Source organism: Castor canadensis, chromosome 18, assembly GCF_047511655.1.
Source record: "Castor canadensis chromosome 18, mCasCan1.hap1v2, whole genome shotgun sequence".
In the NCBI taxonomy this organism is placed as follows: domain Eukaryota; kingdom Metazoa; phylum Chordata; class Mammalia; order Rodentia; family Castoridae; genus Castor; species Castor canadensis.
This window is the reverse complement of record NC_133403.1, coordinates 7,542,023-7,564,467: the sequence shown is the minus strand read 5'-3', so window position 1 is coordinate 7,564,467 and position 22,445 is coordinate 7,542,023. Positions and strand designations below refer to the sequence as shown.

General features: G+C 43.4%; 2 protein-coding genes, 1 long non-coding RNA gene and 1 gene segment (V, D, J or C); all 4 read left to right on the top strand.

Moving 5' to 3' along the window:
- LOC109700162 (immunoglobulin lambda-1 light chain-like) overlaps nt 1-22,445 on the top strand; it is a 310,825-nt gene that overhangs the window by 244,483 nt on the left and 43,897 nt on the right. The gene's annotated exons all lie outside the window — the stretch shown is intronic.
- The window catches only part of LOC109700167 (immunoglobulin lambda variable 8-61-like), a 356,654-nt gene that overhangs the window by 298,608 nt on the left and 35,601 nt on the right, over nt 1-22,445 (top strand).
- Nucleotides 1-22,445, top strand: part of LOC109684485 (immunoglobulin lambda-1 light chain-like) — a 524,269-nt gene that overhangs the window by 494,688 nt on the left and 7,136 nt on the right. The window lies entirely within an intron of this gene.
- LOC141418855 (uncharacterized) lies at nt 1,844-12,669 on the top strand. The gene is made up of 2 exons (XR_012443517.1): nt 1,844-2,372; nt 12,074-12,669. It is a non-coding gene; the product is annotated as an uncharacterized lncRNA (long non-coding RNA).

Genomic DNA, 22,445 nt, shown 5'->3' with positions numbered 1-22,445 from the left:
TCCAGGATCTAGGCTGCTTCCAGTATCCATAATGTGAGGATACAATGTCACAGACAGAGAAGACCATGCACCCAAGCTGAAAGAAGCTGGGCCTGAATCAGGGACTTCCAAGGATGCCCTGGCATTTGTAGGGGTGTTCATGCCTCATCACTGTTCAATGTTTTGCTCAACCACAAGGTCAAAGATGTGCAGGGTTTGTTAGTATAACCTAGCCTTCAGCATAGGCATGGCCCTCAGACATTGCCTGAACAATGCTATGGAGTGTAAAGACTCAACCTAGACATCCTTGAAAGCTGATATGATGACTCCAGTGAAACTCTTAACTCATGATCACCATTTTTAACTTCCTCTCTTTCTTCCTTCTCTTTATGACCAATATTATCAAGAACAATGAAGAGTCTCAGACTGTACCCAACTCACCAGCTACAATGTAAGCCTAACACGGTTGCCTGGATGCTGGCATTAAACACAGACTCCTGAGTCAGAGACCAAGAATATTTTATTCTTTATTTTATACTTTATGCCAAAGTATTAGCATTTATTTTGCAACAGCTCCACAAGGCCATTCGAGGAGGTGCAGAGGACATATACATACCCGAGCTTGGGAACCCCAAATCTTTTCTATATGACAGTAAGGATCCTCAGGGATCCTTACTGAGAGCATGCTGACCTCTCAATGACTTCAAAAGGGACAGGAAGTAGAGAGAGATAAGGGAGTCTGAATGACACCAGTGGACAAATGAAGTAGAAGAAAGTCTGGGTTGACCAGTTTCAGACTCAGCTTGGGTTTGTTTGAGCAGCTACTATGTTCTGGGCTCTGAGATATGAATTTTTCCCAAGTACCAAGCATTGTGATACCACCTGGGCCTAAAGAACGGTGACATTATCAACAAAGTGTGAGTTGTATCATACAAGGTTCTGGCTTTAGAGTACCCTACCCCAGCCTCCCAGCCCTGTGGCATCACAAAATTAGGGAATCTGTCTAAGTGTCAATTTCCTCAGTTTTGAATTGGGGAGTGGAAATAAGATTAGCCCCATGGGATAGAGCTCGTAAAATACTGAGCCAGGGCTAAAGCATCACTGTCACCATGAGTTATGTATTTTATCCCTGGGCGTCAAAATAGACCTCAACCCAAAACCTGTGCCCAGCCCACTCCTCCTCTACCACTGCCTAAGGGAGCTCAAACATTGGCTTATAAAAGAACTAGGCATAAGCTATCTAATTGAAAACAGCTAGAAACTCAGAAGGCAAACTCACTCCTAGATTCTAGCTGACTTTGCATCCCATTCCTGGCAAAACTTTGCACCCTGCATTCATCTTCTCTAGGCCTTAAAGTTTTTTCACCTGTGAAACAAGGTTGCTTTCCCCAAGGATTACCCCAAGAGTTTTTCTGAAGCCAAAGTAAGAGGAGAGCAAAAACAGGGAACAGGCATTCATTGGACACCTACTGGGAGCTTAGCAACATGTGGTCTCATTAATCCTCATACACTTCTGTTGTAGAGGAACCCTCTCCACATTCCACAGGGAGAAAAAACCTGAGGTCCAGATGACCTACTTCTGTATAAAGTCAATATTCATGATCTCACCACTCCTGCTTTTCTGAGTGATACAGAATCACTTCCTTGCCTGAGTCAGAAAATTGCTAGACAGGTGCTAGGCATGCTTGGCCAACCCAGGCAAGGAAGGGCTTAGCCCAGTTGACCAGAGGTGCAGAGTGTAAGGGTCCAGATTGGAAAAGCCCCAGTCCCGCCCCAACCCCCAAAACCAATCCCTTGGTGTCTGTTTTTCCCTGGGACTTTTGGCCTCTCTGGCACCATGTGAGCCCCTCCAAAGACCCAGGGATCCCTTGCAGAACTGGAGATGGAGAGTAGATCTGGTATGCTCCACCCAGGAAATCTGGGGTGGGGCCGGGCAGCTGGCTGCCCTGGGGAGCTGTTGAGGCCTGGATCCTAACCACAGTGGAACAGTTGGCAGAATTCTCTGGGGAACCCCCTAGAGGTATCAGTCATGGGCTTTCCAGAGAGTGATCTGAAGACAGTGAGCAGAACTAGTGTATGGTGAGGATGCAGTCATAGGTCACATGGACCCCTGCACACTGGGGCCACCACCACCAGCCAGAAGACCTGAGACACCCCTATAATAAGTCCACCCATTGGGTCAGGGAAGAGATGCCTTTGACCCTGTGGGTAGATGAAACCCATGATGGGACAGATAGGTCATGAGGCTCCCTGGGTTCTGCTCCCAGGCACTGCTGGCTCCTACTGCTGGGGACCCAGATCTGTTGCACCTTATGGCAGCACCTCAGAGCAAGACCCTGATAAAAAACATGGGCAAGAAGCAGCCACTCCACTCTCCATAGCCTCTGAAGCAGGTAAGTGGTGGATTAGTCATGTGGAATAGGCATGGGACAAAGTAAGGTGTGAGAAGGATCAGCCTAACAGGAAACTTGACAGACACTCACTTAAAGTGCTGACACTTTAAGTGTGGATTGGTTTGCTGCTTTATAAATTTAGTATCATATTGAAATAGTATTTACTTTGGTTTATGTGTGTTTTGGCACCAAAACTAGTGTCTCATTTGCCTTCTATTTGTTTTCTGGGTAAGGCAGAAACTAAGGACAAGCAGTACATATGCACAGGAAAATTGTCCTCCTCCTCTTTGGCCTTTTTCTTCTCCTCCTCTGGACTACGTCTACCCTTATTTTTGCCAAGCAGTGGCTACATCACATTGTTGCTTCTGCTGAGGTTGTCAGGGAGTCTTTTCTTCTCTAGCTACATATTCCCCAAGATAGGAGACCCTCAGCCAAAGAAGCTCAGTCAAGATTGCATCCCAGAAGCTCAATTCCCCAAAGTATAAGACAATGGTATGACTGCATGGTCAAGTCCTCTATTTGGAAGGGATAGAGAAGACTGTTGGAGATTGAACCTAGCATTGAGCTATCCTCCCCAGCCCCGCCCAACATTTTAAACAAGAGTGCAAGACATACTGAAAAGAGAATGAGGGATTTTCTTGGTCTAACATACACACCCAGTGACTTATTCATAATCATTTTCTGAGGTCCAGCCCTTAGGATGGGCCCTAACAAAGGGGATCTGTCCAATCACTGGGACAGACCTATGGCTCATGGGGATGTTCCCTCTGTGGGCAGATGCCCAAGCTGTTCTCACAGATCATAGAGGGGCACTGGCTCTTGATTGGGATGTCTTGGCAGTCAAATCAGTGCAGAAAATGTGCCAATTGTGGAAGGGAGCTCCTGGGCAGGACTTGTGGATCTTGATGGTCTCTTGTGCCTAGCTTTTGTCCCGAGTCCAAGATGAGGCATTGGAATGATTTAACTATGGGGATATCAGAGTTGGATTTATGTTTTGGAAAAATCAGCTCTAGATGGGAGGCTGGTGTGAGACCAAATTCAAGGATGAGGGGTAGAGGCCTAGGAGGATGACAGCCCTCAAGAAGTGTTGAGTCTGCAGTGCAGAATGTGATAGGGATGGAGAAGAGGCCCAAGTACACTTGGCAACCAGGTGCCAAGAGTCCTGTGAAGTTGGTGAGTGGATTTAAAGGGAAGACAGCAGAGCACTGACGAGGGAGGAGTGGGCATTATCATGGACTGCCTAGGTGTTTAAATGTAAAAACACTTTAATAATAGGGAATAGGTCATATGTACGTTTACTACTAGAAATCATAACTGTACACAAATATTTACAAACAATGATGCTTAGCTCACAATTACTAATTATGAGAGAAAACTAGAAATAACCTAAATACCATGGAAGGGGTATGACAAAGCACTGTATGCATATCTGTCATGAAGAATGTTACACAAAACTTCAAAATTATGATTTTGTAAAACAGAATCTGGCATAAAGTTAATACTGAATAAAGGTATATTAATGTTATTATCATGATAAAATAATTGTAAAGCTCACCGAGTAATATGGGAAAATCCATTTAAAAGGATATGGTAATATACAGGCTACTTAATTGATGTTCTTAAAGTATGTGTGCATTTTCAAAACCTGTAAGAAAATATAGGAAAATTTCAAGATGTGTCTCCAACTGGTAGGATTTCACTTCATTTTAATTTTAGTTTTATAGCTTTCTGAAAATGTTTACAAGAAGAGCTATTTCATTTTTACTTTTAGTACAAGGGTGATGCTTACTTTTCAAATAAATGTACACATCCCTTTTGTAAATATATTATGTAAATATTATAATATTATAAACACAAAATTATATAAACTAACAAGTAAATATTTCCATTTACCATCTCACCTCTTCCCCTCAAAACCTATTCCACAGAGATAGCTACTGTCATGATGGCCTATATACTTCCAGACTTATCCTACATAGGTATGTCACACACTGGTGATGAGATTGTATTTTTCAAAAATAAACATACTCTTAATATTACCCTACAGCTAGCTTTAGAAATAATCCATTACTCACATTTTCTAGATTAGTCTTATGACTCTAAAATATTCTCCTAAATGAATACTTAGTTTGGATGAACTAGAGTTTACTCAATCACTACCCTAAATGGACATTTACATTGCTTCTGCTAAAAAATACAAAAGTGATGCTGCAGTGGAAATACCTGTGTGTAATTGAATAATGAATATGCATGTGTGTGTGTGTGTGTGTGTGTGTGTGTGTGTGTGTGTGTGTGAGCGAGTGCGCGCTTAGAGAATTCTTCTGTGTCTCCATAGGATACATTTCTAAGAGTGGAATTTCTGAATTAGGGAGGAGTTAGTTTTGAAATTTTGTAGGTAGTTTTCAATCATGCTCCCAAATGGCATTTCCAAATTACACCCACTACAGTGAATGACAGTGTCTTTCTCCTGCTTCCTTTCCAATAGTGTGATGTTGTTGATCCTTTATGCCCCATGTGATGAGCAAAGAATATAATGTGCTTGTTTTATTGTTTATTTGATCACTGGTGAAATTTTCTTTCTTTTCATATTTTTATTGGTTAAATTTATTTCTTCTGTGAATTAAAAGAGTAGGTCATCATAATGCCTGCTTTTCCATTAGGTCATTTTATCTATGTCTATAGAAACTCTCAGTCAAATTGTGATATTAACTCTTGGTTTAATATATATGTCTAATTATTTTTCCTAGTCAATTTTATGCCTTTTAGTTATGGATTATTTCAACATTAATAGATTATTAATTTGTATGTGTTTGTGTTAATATTTTCTTTATTGTTTCTGTGCCTTGCACCATATGTAATAAAATCATTTTTATTTTAATACTATAAACCATTCTCCTATTTTAACTGAGGTACTTTAATTATTTGGTGTTTGAATAATTTTTGGTTTTGTAGATTTTAAACTTTATCTTGAGTTTATTTGTGTGTACATAGTAATCTGTATTTTCCAAATGGAAATTCAGTTCTCACACAAGTTGGATATAAATGTGACTTTTACCAAATGTTAAACTATTGACTTATCACATTCTGTTCATAGTTTTGTTGATCCATTGATCTATTCTTACATCATTATATCTAGTTTTAATTATTTCAGTTTTACACAATGTTTTGTTGTCCAGTAGCAAAATAAAACACCATTATTACTTTTTTCAAAATATGCTTACTTTACATCATTCTTACTTTTGCACATTAAATCAGTTCACTAATTCTCAAAAATTATTATGATAATGATTATAATAATTATAATATAATATTATTATAATAATTACTATAATATTATTATTATTATATTATGGACTATATGATCAATTTGGAAATAAATGATATGTTTATAATGCTCCACATTTTCATCCAAAACATGATGTACTCTCTATTCACCTACTTTTATGTCAGCTAGTCAAGTAGTTTTACATTTTATTCATGAAAACCTTGCAGATTTTATGTTGTTTATTTCTATGGAGTTATAATTTTATTGAAGGTTTAAGTTCTCCACCAACTTCATATCCTAAAAAATTTCTGCTTATATAGCATAGAAACTTATTTGCTTTAGGATAATGATCTTGAATTCAACCATTTTAATTCTGTTATGAGTTCTTATGGCTTCTCACTTGAATTTTTTGTATAGGTTTGTTTGTTTCATTTTTTAGTAGACACTTGCATTTTAGAACTTTATCTCTTTTACTAGTGCCTGTATCTCTTTTTTCCTTTCCATATATTTACTTTGTCCAGAATGTGTAGAATATCTGTTGAATAATGAAAATATGAGTGTGGCTTTGTTTCTGATACACATGATTTGACCTCAAGTAGGAATGTTGATGTAAGTTTTTGAACATACCCTTTTTAATGGAGTGAGGATGTTGCTTTCAATAGCAAAATACTGAATGCTTTTTTTTATTCAGAAACAAGTGTTAAATTTATATCATTATATTAAATTTTGTTTCAAATGCTTATGTGCCTGTCTTTAATACTACTGTTGTTGAATGGTCATTCTACAGAGGTTAAAAATAATTGCTGGCCTCAATGCAATGGGCAAGATATATTATCTTGGGAGATCAAATAAGATTATGCAAAGTCTTAGAATTCCTACCATCATAAAGTCTCAGAGTGTAACTTGATTTTCTTCAATTTTATTTTGAGTATTTTAATGTTATGTTGTGTTGTGGTAATATATCTAAGAAACAAAGTAATTCAATGAGGGCTTAGAGAGAAATTGCCGAATTGAAGACACTGCAGAAGATCAAGTCTTTAGGGAAATTGATTTAGTTGAGGATTTTTCAGTGTAGGGTGCCTATAAGACATTCAGGCAGAGGCATAATTTATATGAATTTGGAGACAAAATCAGAAGACAGAGCTAGAAATAGAATTCTGGGATCCCTGGTAAGTCATGGAAATGCACTGTGAGGGTCAAAAGCAGAAAGTCTACAGGGAAAGAAGTTCCAAGGATATGGTCTAGGAGTCACAGACATGTGAGGCCAAGGAGGAAAGGAAGCTAGGGGTCCAGGAGAGTGGGCCGTCTTAGACACTAAGGGAAGCAGAGGGACCAGAAAGAGAAGCCTTTTGCAGAGACACAGGGTACTGGGGAGGAAATAAGAATTGATTGAGAGTGCCTTTTTGGCTTCAACCTGAAAAGTTTCAGAGAAATACAAGGATGAAAACCAGAGGAGACCTACCATGTCCCAAAATGCAAAATGGTGCCTGGCATAGATGTATGCTTGGTGGCTATTGTTCAATGGATGGATAAATAGATGGCTAGAGTAGTCTCAGAGATGAGAAAAGATTCATGAATGAGGTGGGATGGAGCTTCATCTCAAGGGACAGAAATGCTCTATAATCTGTGTATGACCCTGTGTCCATGGGTCCAGGGATGAAGATGGCCTGGCTATGGAAACTTTTGTAGAGGAGACTCAAAGTCCAAAACATGAGTCCAGGAAAAGTTCATAACTCTTTTGAACCCCACAGAAACCCAAAAGGATGTGTTATTCAGGGGTTTGTTTAGTTTCTACAGTGCCTAGTATTGCTGTCAGCACCTTGAGACTCAGATATGTGGGTAAGCACACATGGTATTCCTCCAAGGCTATGGGCAGTGCCTGCCTGGATTTGGAGTCAAGAGTGTGCAAAGGGGGATTCTGGCCACCCACTTGCCCTGGGATGAGCACACAGCCCCACCCATCATGGCCAGCAGTTTCCCACTCCAGCCCAGCCCCTTAGGAAGGCAGACTCCAGGTGCTGACCCCATTGGTTTTGGTCTCAGCCTCTGTCACTGTGGTAAAGGCAGACTCCAGGTGCTGACCACACTGCTTTTGTCTCAGCCTGTCACTGTGGTATGTCCTCAGTGCTGGGACCTAGATCACTGTCCTAAGTAAGTGACCTTTCCCAGTTGTTCCACCCCACTGATACCTCTCTCTCTCTCTCTCTCTCTCTCTCTCTCTCTCTCTCTCTCTCTCTCTCTCTGCTCTCTCCATCCCTCCCTCCCTCTTTTTTCAATTCTTCCCTTTTTCCCCCTCCCAATACAACCTTAACTAGTGACCCTTTATTTTTCTCTGTACAGCTTGGTCGAGATGGGCTGTCTTGGGATAGCTGCCAGAAAGGGCCTACAGTAGGAGCAGCCTCATTTAGATTAGACTGACAAGCAGACACAGCCTCATCATAGGAACCTGGGCTAAGAGTTAGCCAAAGATAGGTGCTTCAACCCACTTAGGCATATGACCATGGTGGCCACAGGCATGACCTAAGAAGGGGCACCATGGGCCTCCTCCATCTGGATTGAGGGTCAGATGCCCATCCAGGCTGACAAGGTTACATAAGAGGCACAGAGATGTGGCTGGGGTTATAACCTCAGTATCTAGGAACTCAGAAGATTACCCAAAGTGGAGACCAACAGAGGCAGAGAGAGAATCTGGCTCACTCTAGGTGGAAGCTCACTAATCCTCTGCTGGGCCATGAGAACACAGAGGTGCATAGAGATGGTTCAGACTGTATAAGATGATCAGAGTTTGGCTGACGCTTCCATAATGCTCACTGGGTAGGAATACAGACTCCTTTGACCCTGGAGCCCTTTCAACCTGGAACCCTGTGTCTCACTTTTCCATGTTGGGCTCCCAAATCCCACACAGGGTACATTAGACTCAGGAAATGAGGAATGAGGGAGCTAATAGGAGCTTCAGTAAATTATCTGACTGCTAGGTAAAATCAGGACTCTGGAGGGATGGGGTATAGCTGGGCTGGGTTATATGTTCAGGAGATCAGGTCAAGTTTCCAAACTCCGACTACAGAGAACAGTGTGAATGCATCACAGCCATGCCTAGTGACAATGGAGAAACTGAAACTGCAAGCAGAGGGAGTAAACCAGGTGATATGGAGAGGTGACTTGCAGAGGGGTTCTAGGAAGTTGCAGGGCTATCTGCTGTTCAGAGGGCTCAAGTAGACAGATGGGAAAAAAGGAAAGAAGAAGGGTACCCAGGTGAACAAGATGGTCAAAATGTTAACTGTCACTTAGATTTTGGGAAGTTTGCAACATCTTAGATCTCTGCTGATACAAACCCAATCCTCTATTCACACAGGGTAGTCTAAAGCTGCCCCATCAGTAACTCTGTTCCCACCCTCATCTGAGGAGCTCCAAACCAACAAGGCCATACTGTTCTGTATGATGAATAACATTTACCGAGGAACCATGAATGTGGTCTGGAAGGCAGATGGCATGCCAGCCACTCATGAGACCCTCCAAAAAGAGTGATAACAAATACATGGCCAGCAGCTACCTGTTTTTGACATCAGATCAGTGGAAGTCTGTCAATGCAATAGCTGTCATGTCACACATGAAGGGAGCACAGTGGAGAACAGTGTGTCTACTTCATAGTATTCCTAGGTCTCCAACCCTCAACCCACCCTTGAGGACCAAGAGCTGAAAAACCCTCAGGGAAGGGTCTTCTCTCCTACTCCTAGGCATCTCAGCACTTAGCTATGAACTCATAAACTCTCAATAAAATGTCCATTATCGATCATAAATACTGCTGTATTTCATTTGTTCTTATATCACATTTAATTTGCAATGGCCTCAGTGTTCTCAGTGGGAAGTGGTGGGGGGATCCTGACACCCAGTGGGGAAGTGGGTTCCACTTAAAACATCCCCAGGCAATCACCTCAGGGGTCTTTCTTACCCAGACAACCCTTTCTCCAATTCTCAACTCTATCCTTAGCCCCCTCCATGCAAACTCATAGCAGGCACTACTTATGCAGTGCTCATTTTAATCACCTTAATAAAGACCTAATCATGTATCATCAAGTATTTCTAATGTGTCATCCATATCTGCTCAGGACTCTAGGCTGAAGGATTACTGCTCTGAGGAATGGGTAGTTCTAACATGAAGTCTCATCTCCCCATAATTGCACCCACTTAATTCACCAGGACACAGTTCCTTATGCTGCTGGGGACTGTCATCCATATCAGGAAGTAGTCCTGAAGAGTTACCCTTGAATGAAGTCCTTGCCCACCTGAAAAAGGAAAGGGATCCAGTTAGAGTGAAAGTAGTTGGCCATAGTGGAGAATTAGAGAAAAATGAATGGGATCCCAGGAGCCCAGCTTCAGGATAGAGATAGAGATGTGGAGGTAAGGACACTCTGGAGTGAAAGCCATGGTTTTAGCTAGAACAGAGCTTGAACTCTCCTCTCCCATCTGAAGGACCAAACAAGAAAATCCTTACCATGTGAAGGGTCTGAAGTTTGAAATCACCAGGGAAATTCAGAAAGTGGAACCTAAATGTTCATTTTTCAGACTTTCACAATATATATTAGCTATTTGTATAAAGATACTGACAAGTTCCACAACAGGAGGAACAATTAATAAGGAACTCATCAGTTTGCACATGTTCTCATCTCCACCTCTGAGAGTTCTATAATACTCAGATAGACACCAGAGTATGTTAGAGCTTCCTAGGAGAGCATATGCTGAAGGTGAGACGCACAGCAGTGATCACTTTATAATCAGATGGGTGTGGACTCAGGTTCAGGCTCAAGGTTGACAATAGCAAGGGGCTGGGATCTCAACCATAAAAGGTTAATACCTCTTATGGCTCTAGGATGGAGATGGTTTATGGTTTGTTTATGGCTGTGGCTTGGAGAAGATCAGCATGTAAAAGAGGGACAACATGGATAAAAGTGAACAAATGAGAAATGCTATCCATTGATTGGCTAATGGAATCTGTATCAGAGTCAAATTAAAGACTATATTTGGGGCTTGGCCAGGATAGATCAAGGCAGGTTAAGAGGGTATATAGGAAAAGTCCATATTTCAGAGATACTCAGTGAGCCCATACTCTCCATTCAACCAGACCCCACTCCCTCCCTCTCTCATGTGGCTCAGGCCCCATGTGCTCCTGTAGCCTAATGTCAGAGACACAATCACTGCCAGAGACTCTGACATGTAGGTGCCTTCCTACATGTGTAAACTACCAAGTCTCTCTATAAGACCTCTGTGCACTGGGTGCTCAGAGGCCAGCCTCTTTGTGTCTCAAGTGCATCAGTAGTATGGCAGCCATCTTCACCAGAGCTGCTATATAACCAGGCCAAGCCAAGCACAGAACCTGCAAAGACAAGATGGGGCAGAGAAATGGTTCCTCTTAGAGGTTGAACACAGCCACTCCTGTCCCAGACCACAGACTCTGAATTAGAATGCAGCTCAAGAATTCTAATATCCCATATCACCTGTATGACACCATTTCATCAACGTGTAGCAGAGACCACACAGGTTTATACCAATGGCCTTGGTGGATACAGTGCCAGAAATCACCCCACCACCAGCTGGTGCCCTAGGATAATTTTCTCTCCAGTTTGTTATAAGTTTTATAATGGATATTTTCAACACAAAATGAGACAGAGTAATAAAAATGATCCTATGGCCCATCAACCAGTTATCAAAATAAGAAATTTATGGGTGATTTCAATCCACCCAAAACAAATTAACTCCTCCTCAAGTAGGTTCCAGACATCTGTTCTTTTTATCTGTAAATATTTCATTTCAGTCTTAGAAAGATGAGGCTTTAACTACATTATGACTACTACAGGTAAATAGAAAATATCAGCAAAACCTTAACATTAAAGTTAGGGTTTTTTTCTGCGTGCTCCCGGGGCTGAAGGAAGTTCCCGGGGAAGCCGCTGCCAGCGCGTAGGGTTTTGGTGGCAGCAGCGGACGTGCCGGAATCTCCAGGATGCCCTAGCCTGCCAAGCCGGCGGGGAGCGGTCCCGGGAGGCCTTGGCTCTGAGATGCGCTGGGGAGCCACGCTCTGGAGTGCGTCGTCTTGCCCAGAGTCTGGGTGTCGCTGCCTGCCGCGAGGTGGGTGCGTGCCTCCCGCCAGGCTCCGGAGGATGGATGGATGGGTGGACGGGTGGATGGATGGATGGTTGGACGAATGGATGGAAAGATAAGTGGACGATGGATGGATGGATGGATGGACAGATGGACGGATGGATGGGTGGATGGGTGGATGGTGGGTGGACAGATGGATGGTGGGTGGACGGGTGGATGGATGGATGGGTGGATGGAAAAAAAAAGTTAGTTAGGGACTCATAAAACCCCTTCCAAATGTATAATTACTCAGTTATGTTTATGGTACTATTTTTATTTGTGGTTCTCAATCCTTTATTTGTAGGAAGATGACCTGAGGGCAGAAGTTGTGATTACTGTGTATGTTCACAGACATCTGTCACCTGGCAGAGTCCCCAGCTCATTCTTCTTGTTTCTTCCGATTCAAGAGCTTCAAAAGTTGACCTGCTTGTCCTGGGATGTCCCCAGTGCTGGTGCAGCCCAAGGTTTAACTGTGCTGTCACTGGAGGCTCCTCTCTGCTCCTCCTTTTCCTGAACAGTATTTCTTCTGTAGAGAATATGAAAAAGATGCCGGTGAATGTTTGAAAAGGCTATTCCCCAGGACAGGTGGCTACTTCAGAGAAAGGAAGACATATGTTAGTGACCTTTCACTGAGATCACTAACCTCAATGTAAGACATCCAGGTCCATCAGCACAGCTGCTTCCAGCACAGCTGCAGCTGGGGATCAGGGAGGCAGGGAGGGGTTTTTGCACTAGTTTGTGTCACAGTGTTTGGTGTTTAGTGGAGGGACCAAGCTAACTGTTCAAGGTGAGTGAATCCTTCCCCTCCTTTATTCTCAGAAGCAAGAATCTCTGAGTTTACAAAGGATCAGAATTCAATGTGGAAAACCTGTAGATCTGGCACTGAGGGTAGAAGGAGGAGGCCAAGGTCAGGCAGACAGACCATGTAATGACCAAAGTCCCGCCTTATGGGACCCTGGGAACACCAATTTAGGTGAAAATAAACTCTTTAGATTAAAAACAAACAGCTCCCAACAGAACAGAGGAAGCATGTCATAACTGTGCCCTAAGGAAAGTTCCACAGGATTTATAGAGAAATCACAGGAGAGACACATAAACGGAAGGCAGAAGGAGACAGGGACAGAAAGGTGATGGTCAGATATCTGTGTGGGTGGTCAATGCCTGGGAAGGTCCCAGAAGTGATGCACAGTGTCCAGGTGCGTAAGTCCTAAGGACATGGGGAGTCCTTGGAGGAGCTCCCCATCCTACACTCTGCATTGTGGATGCTCACCCCAGAGTCTGTAAGCAGCAGGACTCTTTCTAACCCACAGTCACCAAGGACTCTTGGGAAGACAAATGGCCTTTGACCGCCCTTCACTTGGACTACCTTGCAGGACAGCCAAAGGATCCCTCTTCTATCACCTTGCTCTTGCTCTCCTCTGAGGAGTTCCAGATTAAGAAGTCCACAGTGGTCTGTCCGATAAAAGAATTCTACCTGGATACAATTGCAGTGACCTGATTGGCAGATGGCAAGACTTGCACCCAGATCATGGAGAACACACAGCATCCAAACAGAGTAACAACAAGTACATGGCCAGCAGCTACCTGTTTTTGATGTCTTATGAGAGGAAGGTTTATGATTCTTTAACCTGCCAGATCACACACAAAGGGAACACCGTGGATCAGAGTGTGTCCCCTGAAGAATGTTGTTAGGTCCTCAAACCTCATCATGCCCTCAGGAGTCTAAAGCAGAAGAACTCCAGGGAGGGTGTCTCTCCTCTACCAAATCAGTCTGAGCCTTTATCTCAACCTTATTAATTCTGAAAAATACCCCTCCTTTTCAATCAGAAAATATGGTCTTTGCTCATTTTATTTATTTACCATCCTAAATAAGAACATCTCCAATGGTTATCACCATCAATTCAGCAAAAGAAAAAAAACAAGAAAAGACTCCCAATGCTTTCTTCTTTCTTGCCATAACCCCATGGGATGTTTCAGAAGGGAATGGTCCTTAGCAGGAACCCAGACTGAAGGAATTAACCCACCTCCCTCTTTGCTTCTTGCTTTAGTGCAGACCTGCACACATTTGACTTCCCAGAGTCAATCTTTATGTTTTGTGTTGCTTTGTTGCTTTGTTTCTCGAGTTTTTTGGGGGGGAGACAGTGCAAGGGGGTTGTTATTGCCATTGTTAATTTTTGTATGGTTTTTGTTATTTTGTTGTTGTTGTCTGGGCTACATAGCCCAGCCTGGCCTGGAACTCACTATGTAGTCCAGGCTGGGTTCTAATTTATGATTCTCCTGCCTCCATCTCCCAGATTAATTACTAGTGTCCACCACCCATGCCAGGCTCAATGTCTCTTTGGATCATCTGTCTTACAGAAGGTAGTACTCTCTCCCTGGAGTCTTCAGTTTTCACAGCTAATATTCTTCTGAAGGAATAGACATACACTAGGCCATGCCTTCTCAGTCTCCCTTACCCCACCTTTAAAGCTCTGTCCTGACAGTTTACAGATCCCTCTCTTCCTTTCAGGTATACTCTGCTCCTGATTCCTCAGGCTCAAACACTTGGGTCACAGAGGACCTCCCTTGCAGTACTTCTCACAGGATGCTCACCAACTGGAACCTGACCATATCTCCATTTCTCCTCCTGCTGCCCTGATCTCTAGATATCCCTCTTTCCCAAATGTGTTTAAGGCCTTGGCATACAGGATTCAGTTCTGATCTCAACTGATCCATCACAAGTCCCCTAATTTCTGGGTGTCCTTTGGTTGTCAATGAGACTGTTGAGTTCAAAGTCAGGAGTATGATTCTGGGATTCTGCCATGGCTTGTATGCAAGTCAACTCACTGTTTTTCAATTTTTTGGAGATACTGGGTTTGAAATAAGTATCTCACACTTACTAGACAGATTTTCTATCACTTGAACCATGCTCCCATCCCCTAACTCATCTTCTTAACATGCTTTAGGATCTGAGCTATTGTGCAAACACACACACTGATCCATGCATATACATACATATACACATATACCCCTAAAGAATCACACACTTTCACACAAAAAACACACACACATAGTAGATATTCATCCAAGTACAACTTTGCTGTGGTGAGCATCTCCTGGAAGGGTCAAGAAACAGAAGCTGTGGGTCTTCAGTTCAGAATATTAACATGGAGAAGAGAAGGTATTTCTTGTCCTGGCCAAGCGTGACAAAGGGAACAAGAGGAGGTTTTGGAATGAGACTTCTCAGGTAGAAGCAGGAGGATATCAGGGGAATAGGAAGGATGTTTATGAGGGGGACACTGTCAGGGAGTACAATCTGTCACTAGTGTGTCTAGGTGTTACTTCTGCAGGTAATAGGTTAGGATAAGGAAGCATATCAAAGCTGTGTTGTCTACAAATGTTACTGTCCATATGTTATTCCAATGTAGAATAAGCTGTGAGCCCAAGCTGTGGGTGTACCAAGAACAGGTGAAAATCATGAGTATAGGTTGGCTGTTCCACATGTCACAGAGGACATGGCAGAGGAAATGTGGACAGATGTGTGCATATAAGCAAGAGAAGTCCAGGGGGACCGCAGAGACCCCCTCACCCACATTTAGAGTAGCATAAGCTACAGTAAGCCTCCAGGAGTTCCCCTCAGACCAATCCAGTTCTGAAGCAGCATTCTTCTATGCAGAAGGCAGCTGCCCCACCACCTTAGGAAGCAACTTGAATAATGACCACACATTGTACCTTCAGGACAGCCCAACTGACACTGGATACTGGGAATCAATAATTCTCTGTAGCATTTGGGTCATTGCTGGGAAACATGATTCTTCATCGACCCACCCAACCCAATCCCAATCCAAAATTTGTCCCTGTTCCAATTCTGTGCTGAAATGGAGGCATCCAGGGCACTCATCATAAGTTCTGCTTGCATACGAGTCCCAGCACCACCATCATCTCTGTCTTGGGAAAAGACCTCTCCTCTTCCTTCTATGTCCTCCTCTTCCTTTCCCTGATCCTCCTTCTCTTCTTCCTGCTCCATTCTGTCCTGCTCCTTGAAATGTGAATACCAACCAGCTCAGTAGGAACAGCCAAATCACTCTGTGCAATGCCAATATCTGGGAGCACTGCTTCCACAGACAGACATTCTGCTCAATCCCATCCATGACTCAGGATGGAGAGATTCCACAGCCTGCAAACAAGTGATCTTCCAGGTTAAGAAAGGATAACCCATGGCCTGAGCAGCCTCCATGAAAGAAGGCTGAAAGCTATGACTCCATTGCACTTTCATGTGGGCCTGGTAAGTGGTACAAAAAGAGGTTTGTGTGTACGTATGTGTCACTGTGTGTTTTCTTTGGTGGAGGAACCTAGTTGACACGTTGACTGTCATCCACAGGTAACCCTCTTTCTCTCTCCTTTGGGGACCAGGGTTATTTGGGTAGGTTTTTCTCTTGTTCCTATCCTACCATAGTTGGGGTTTCAAACCATCAGAGTGTTTGTAAGATTCATGCCCCCTCACTGGCCATTCACCTCTTCCCACTTTTCCCCTCTCTCAGTCATCTGCCTGGCCAGAATGGTACAAATCCAATGGGCTATTCCTGCTCCCTGCTGAGGCATCATTCTGACCCCACAAATCTTCTCAAGGGGTTCCTCTGTGCTGGACTTTGGGGTATCAACCTTCTATTTTGCCAAGGTGGCCAGATTCCACAGTCCATGGAAGTAGGGAATTCAGGTTGGATCTTTAGGGATGTGATCAGCCTTCAGGGGTCAGTTCTCCATGGTCCCAGCTATGGGAATGCCCTTAATGAATGAAAGGGGGCTCAAATAAGATAGGAGGAAGAATGGAGTATATATTTCCTGTGAGAAGATAGACCCAGCTACAGGTTGCCTCCACCTCCCCCAGGCAGGAAGACTTGCATACCAAGGTGCACAGTACTCAAAGATCCCAACAGAGGTACCTCCACATTCTACATGTGGAATAAGGACTTCAGAGCAGATGCTTGGGAAAGGGGTCCTAAGAGGAATTGGTGTCAGGAATCTGTTCAGACAGGAAGATGTGTTAAGAAGATAAGTTCCCCCAAAAGACCTTCAGGCGACAGTGAAGAACCTTAAAAGATTCCAGTTCAGGATCATCCCCAGTCCAATGGAAGCATTTAGTTTACTTAACTCCCTGGAATCCAGCCACAGGACTCGAGAACCTCCCCATAATGCAGCAGAGGGTTCTTGCAATAGGGTGCCAGGAAATTTGTGGGCAAGAAAATGACTCTGAGGAGGGAAGAGAGTAGGGAAGCTGTATATGCAGACAGACACCTGCATGAAGATCTAGAGATGTCCAGATAGAGAAGCCCTGAGGAAAGATGAGGGCACAGGGCATGGCCACTCAGAATTGAGGAGAATGATGGAGGTACAGGTAATAAGGGCAAGTGAATCTGTACCAGAGTCTGAGCTCTAAGAAGAATGGGACTCCCCTAAAGTCAGGCTCCTGGGAGTGTCCCATAAGTGAATGTCCTCTGCCACTCAAGTTCTAACGTCAGTCCAGGAGGGGCATGGGAAAATTTTCCTCCGTGGCTCTCATGCCTGTGCATCACTTAGAGCCTGAGGTCAGAAAAGGCATGACACACAGCAGACCTCTCACCTCCATTACTTCTTCTCTTCCCCTTGTCAGCCCAAGGATACTCCCTCGGTCATTCTGTTCCCAACCTCCCCTAAGAGCTGCAGATCAACAACCCCATACTAACCTCGCTAATGAATGAATTCTACATGGAGACAGTGAGGGCGACCTCAAAGGCACATCACAACCTTGTCACCCAGAGCACAGATACCCTCCAAACAGAGCAACAACAAGTACACGGCCTGCAGCTACCTGACTACTGAAAATCTCACAGTAAATGCAGCTGCTAGGTCATGCACAAAGGGAACACCATGGAGAAGAGTGTGTCCCCTGCAGTGTTCCTAAGTTCCTGACCCTCATCCTAGCCTCAGGGACTAAAGCTGAAGGATCACAGGAAGTCATTTCCTCTCCTACCCTTAGCTGTCTCAGGCATTCACTCTGAACACAAAGAACTTGACTGAAGTATCTGTAGTCTATCAGAAATCCTCTCTACCTCATTTGTTCTTATTTTGTATGTAATTCTCAGTCACCTTGGGTTCTGCTTGTGAAAATGAGGGAATTTTGGCATCCAGTGGGAAACTGGATGCCACTGTGAGCATCCATTAGGGCATCACTCTTCAAGGGGATCTTGTCAATAAGTCAACCTTTCTCCACTTATACAATACCCCATATGCCCTCCATCATTCAATCCCACCCCAGGTGGCTCTCATACTCCCTTCAATTATAATTTCAATACACCAAATCACACATCATCTGAGATTTGTAAAGCCTACTGGCATCTCTAAGGGTAAGTGCAGCTGCATCATGAGATCCCATTTCCCCATTATACCACACATTCAACTAATGAAAATAATAAATGAACTCTCTGTGGGTGGGGACTACAATCTAGAGCACAAGGGTGACTCTGCTGAGTGGCACCTGGGATGTATTCCTTGCCCACCTAAGAAGAGAATAATATATGGGTAAACAGAGGTGGTGTGAACTGAGATGATATCAAAAGAAATGAAGTGGTTCTATGGGCCTAGAGGTAGGCTGAAGGAAGGAACATGGGAAGGGAAGCAGACACCTGAGCCAAGTCCATGATCAAAGTCCAGAGTTTGAAATTCTCTGTTCTTTAGGATGGACCATAAGGAAGAGGAATCACCAGGTGAAGGGTCACAACTACCCACTTACAAGGAAGTCCTAGAGAGAAATGACAGTGGAGAGTACAGGGGGCATTATTAAGATTACCACAATACTAAGCAGCTAAGTAAAGTGGCTAATGTATTCTGCAGTAAAACAATTATAATATTACTAACAAGTCCAGAATCCTATTGAATTTCCCAACCAAAATAGGGATCTTGCGCTAATACTGAAGACATTGTTGTTCATGGTCACATGTGCAAGGATATGAGATGAGATGAGATGAGGTCTGTGTATGATTTGATGTATATGAAGTGAAAGTGTCCTCAAGGTCAATGCTAGCACAAGCCTAGGATCTGAATCAGGATGTGTCTTGACAACTAAAGTCAGGCTACAGCCAGAGAGTATCTAAGACTGGTTAAGGCTGGTACGTTGTAGTTGTCTAAGAAGAGCTGATTCAGAGTCAAATTCAGGTCTAGAATCAGGGTCAGGTCACAAAATGGTAAGGTACAGTGAGTGTTACCTGAGAACTCCAGGAAGGCATGTATTCTGGTAGTTCAAGCTCTAAAAAACTACTATTCCAGGTGCCCACCTCTGTTTAGATGCATCCACATCTTTCCATGCACCTCAGATTGATATCTGCCACAGACCCTGACATAGGCAAAGTCTGCCTTCAATTGTCCAAGCCCAGTCCAAGTTTGGTAGTCCACACCACCCATAACTTGGGGACTCCATAATCTCTAGATCATCAGGGATGTGGATGCTGCTCTCAGCAGAGCTCCTTGGTGGACCAGTCAATACAAAGACACCACCTGTAATACCACGGAACTTCGTCAATAATGGAGAAGACAAAAAGAAGACTGCATGAAGCTTGTGCCTAACCACAACAACCCAGACACAATCCTCTGAGAACTGCAAACACAAAATAACCTAGGAGACAGTTTTTAAAACCCACATGTTCACATCAATCAACCTCTACTCAGTTCACCCCAGATTTTGATCAAAACAGAAAAACTCCTCCCTTACACCATCAATTTACTCCAGATATCATATCTTATCATCTCTAAATCATGAGCTACTGTTCTTAATTCCTATGAAAGCTAAAGAGAAATCAAGGATAATTTCATCCTATCATAAAACAGTCAAATTGTCATCAAATGTCCACAAGTGTAATGGAGCCATAGTGTTGCATACTGGTGTTTCTGGGGTGTTATTCCTTAGTATGTAGAAAGATTGAATGATGTTTGAAATTATGAAATGTAAGTGTGTTTGTGACTGCTGGAAGCTCCTAAGATACACCAATAACTCCTCTAATTCCTAGTCAGAGGAGAGATATAGCAGCTGAGTTGTTCATTCTAGGGGATATTTCAAGGTACCCATGCAGCCCACTAGCTCCCCAAGCTATCATTGAGTACTTCTCTCTGCTTCTCTATTTCCTGCAAAACAATCTGACAATATACAGGGTAGACAGGAGACGTTCAAATTTTCATGGGGCTATATCCAAGAAAGGAAGCTCCTTTCAAGAAAGGCATCATGAACTGGTTATCTTTTACTGAGGTCACCATGACGCAGGATGCCCAGGTCCATCAAGGTTGCCTTGAGCACAGCTGCAGCTGGGGAGTGTAGGGGAAGGGGCAAGGAAAGAAGGTGCTTTTGCAGGTGTCTGTGTCACAGTGTTTAGTGTACAGTGGTGGGGCCAAGCTGACGGTCCTAAATGAGTCAATCCTTCGCCCGTCTTCCTTGTTATCCCTAAGGTTTGGCAAAAATGTTGACTTTTTTGTTGTTTTGTGTGTCTTGTCTCTGCCTGGAGTAATATTACTCCCTTGATTTGGACCCTGTGGCACTGAATTGCTCCCTCCCTCTTTAGTCCTTTCGGTTTCCCTCAGGTAATAACAAAATCCATTCTCTTCTGACCCTAGAGACACGGGACGGAACCAAATAACCTACTAAGACTCACTTGTCTGTGATTTGTCTGTCATTCTATCTGGTCTCAATGGTTGTCAAAAGAATTCTTCTATGTCCCCATCCTTTGGGCTTATGGCTGTTGATGAAGTTTGTGAGAGTTTAAACTGAGGCCCCATTTCATAGGGAGCAGGGAAACAGATCAATTTAGATGACCTGGAACAATCACCACAGAACCTGGGAAACCACACTTCAGAGTGCCAGACCAGTTCCTATGAGTTGTTGAACTCAGGATGCTGTACAAGCAAAACTGGAGGAATTAGAAGGGATCCCTAGCCTTCCATAGGCTGCCACAGACAGAGCATGAAGCAAATCTATGAGAAAACTTGGGAGGGAGACAGGAAGAGAAGGCTGTGAGAGATAACAGAAGGGTGTATGACATAATAGGGAGGATGGGATTCTAAGTCTCTTCAGCACACACTGCACAAGAGAGTTGAATCTCTGAAATTATAGATGAGTAGGTAGCAAGGCAGAAAACCTATAGATCAGCCTTGTGGTGTCCCTCAATATGATTTTGCCAAAGTAGAGAGTACAGGCCAAAAAGACATGGTATAATGAGCAAAGGTACTGACCCCATTGCAGATGCTTAACAGAAACACATTTAATGAAAAGAGATTCCTTAGATTAAAAATTGTGCCTCTGTGCAGATGTCCGAACTATCCTTACAGTGGACTAATCAAGATTCACAGACAAGTTGGAGGTCATAAAGAATACAGACAGTTTTGACAAGATTCAGGAGATGGAAGGAACAAAAGAAAGTAAAGATCAGACATGTACTGAAAGGACAAAATCCAAGAAGTCCCAGGAGAAGTGATACACTTATGTCCAGGCAAATAAATCCTAGGCACATGAGGAATATTTGTGATAATTCCATTACCCTACCCTTTTATCTCATGTGTGCTTGATCAAGAATGTCTGAAAAAGGGGCTCAACTGAGCTTAAGATTCAAATCTTTCCTCACATAATAGTCCAGAGACTCCAAAGTAGACACCAGGCCTCTGACAGTCCCACACTGCAGGTCAGCTCAAGGCTCTACCTAAGTCACTCTGTTGGCACATTCCTCTGAGGAGCTCCAGGCCACCAAGGTCACACTAGTATGCCTGATAAATGACTTCTACTTTGGTACTATGACTGTGCTCTGGAAGGAAGATGGCGTTCCAGGGTGTGGAGACCACCCAGCCTTCCAAACGGGAAGAAGTACATGGCAAGCAGGTACCTGATGGTGACACCCCACCACTGGACATGTTCCAATAGATACAGCTGTTGGTCACACATGAACGGAGTACTGTGGAGAAGACTGTGTCCTTTTCACAGTGTTCCTGGGTCCCAAACCTCGCCCTACCCTCAAGGACTGACATTGAAGTTTACTAGACAGGGTCTCCTCTCATACCCCTATTCCAGCCCTTCCTTCTGAACACAATGAATGCTATTATTCATCATGAATCCTGCTCTACAATATTTGTTTTTATTTCATATTTTATTTTTAATTGCCTCATGTCCTCCTTGTGGAAAGGGGGTTATCCTGGGAGCCTGTGGAATAAAGAGTGCCACTGTGAGCCTTCCTTGGGGATCACATATGGGGGGATTTCTCAAGTAATTTTCCTTTCAACAGTTATCCATTACTTTCATGAACCACAACATCATGAAATTTTACCCCAAGTGGATCTCATATTCTCTTAAATTATAATCTACTCAATAAATACCTAATCATACTTCATCCCAGGTTTGCAAGGTCCTATTCATATCTTCCCAGGTCTCTAGACTGAAGGTGCAATGCTAACAGACAGGGGAAGTTCCAATATGAGATCTTCTCATTGAACCCTCATCAAAAAAAAAAACCCAACCACAAGTGTCTCAGCTGAACTCACTGTAGTGATGGGTACTGTGATCCATCACAAGAAGTTGTCCCTGCAAAAAAGCACCTGGGATACCACTACCAACCAATGAATGGAAAAGTGCATAGGAAAACAGAGTTGGTGTGCACTAAAATGAGATGGCTAGAAATGAAGGGGTTCCA